This window comes from Schistocerca gregaria, chromosome X, assembly GCF_023897955.1.
Source record: "Schistocerca gregaria isolate iqSchGreg1 chromosome X, iqSchGreg1.2, whole genome shotgun sequence".
NCBI lineage: Eukaryota > Metazoa > Arthropoda > Insecta > Orthoptera > Acrididae > Schistocerca > Schistocerca gregaria.
The window spans coordinates 53,377,318-53,379,093 of NC_064931.1; the positions used below are offsets into that span (position 1 = coordinate 53,377,318).

The following is a 1,776-nucleotide window of genomic DNA, read 5'->3' on the forward strand; positions in this document are numbered from 1 at the left end:
GAGATTGATCTTCTGCTTGGAGCATCGACCTTTTTTGATGCACTGCAGCCTGGTCAAATGAAAAGATATAACCACTCAACCTTACGGGACACATCATTTGGTTGGATTGTGTCAGTAAAGATAACTTCTCATTCAGTTAAGTCCAGTGCTCGAAGACTACTGTCATGCCTTGCACGCAATACCAACCTTAACATTCAGGTAGAAAGATTCTGGCAGAGAGAAATAATGAAATCTGTTTCTGTGCAAAGAAAAGAAGAGAGTGAAGAAGAGGATGGTGGTGAGGATGACGGAGAAAACAAGTCGGGGGGTGAAACAGTTCCTCTGCTGCATCAAATCCTGGAAATATCATAGAGAAATAAAGTCGAAAGATTCACAGAAGACTTCAATGAGCTTAAAGAAACGGAGGCAATTAAAATACCAAAAGGCAAAGGAACTCCCGTGGGTGAAATACCAAGAACTGACGCATTTATCAAGAAATTCAAGGCTGATGCTCTAAAGCTGCTTCACAGAGTTCTGTTCAACAGAGCTGGGAAGGTCACTCTTGTGAGAAACAACATACGGGAATTCTGTGGGTTTGACTTTGACGAAGGGTCAGACCAGTATGAAAAGAAGAAACACATTCTGAGCAGGATGGAAGTGAGTGTCTTGAAAACAATTTGGTGTATTTTAGACTTTGAGAAAAAGGGAAAATGTGATGAACTTGTAGAGAGAATTTCAACGTTTTTGTTAGAGCCCACAAGCTCTGGAGCGCCTGTTCCTGACAGCAGACCAAAGCGCTCTACAGCCCAAAAGACCAACAACAAAAGATATTCAGAATCGGAAAATGAAACAGAGAAAAGAACACCTCGTTCAAAAAGGCAAAAGCGCATAGAAAGAGCTTAAGGGAAGATTCATCATATGGCGAAGACAACATGGATTGAGAAAAAAAGACCTCCGAAATCAGAAAATAAAGCAACAGACAAAGAAAATGAAAGGGACAAGGAAGATGTGGAAGATGAACCTGATGAAGAAGCTAGCAGTGATGATTCAGAATCCAAGTCAAAATCAAAGGAAGGTCGCAAAAGCCAATCTAAATAAGACATCCAAGAAGGCTAATACTAAAAAGACTCCAAACAAAATGTCTGATAAGAAATCTTCAGCTAAAAAACGGAAATCCTCTGGTAAGAGTGATGATGGGTTTCATCTGAGGACGAACCCCTCTCAAAAAAGACCAAGGCACCACCTACAGGTGGAGAAAAAGTCGTATGTCAAGGAATTTTTGGAAGGAGCTAAACTCGAAGAAATAACAATGAAGACTCTTTGTAAACAAGTATATTCTCATTATCCACATTTTGACCTAGCACACAAGAAGGATTTCATTAAAGTAACAGTAAACTCATTGATATCTACATGAAGTATTTGCCGCTGCAAGTTTTAGTGATTAATTTACTTGCACTTCACTAGAATCTTGCAGAATACTATTCAATTTGAAATAAAAATGACCAGATCAACAGAATGTTATTTGACTTGGTTATTTGATTTGGTTTATAAAGTAACGAGAAACAATCTCTTGCAGTTGCAAAACCAAAAAACTTTAATAGAAATACCACGGAAATGAGTGCAGATGTCTATTGAATTGTGAATATTTGTTCCAATGTTTCAACGTTCTACATTAATAGAACTGTATACTTTTAAGAGCAATTTTATTAACAGAAGCCTTTTCATTTTAGTGATAAATTTTAGAAGCTTTTTATGAACGTAATATTCCAGAGAAGCTATAACTCGTCAGTTTCTTCA

General features: G+C 37.7%; 1 pseudogene; it reads left to right on the forward strand.

The window, feature by feature from the left end:
* The first annotated feature begins 225 nt into the window (after nt 1–225).
* LOC126297510 (protein DEK-like) lies at nt 226–1,393 on the forward strand (annotated as a pseudogene).
* The last annotated feature ends 383 nt before the right edge of the window (nt 1,394–1,776 follow it).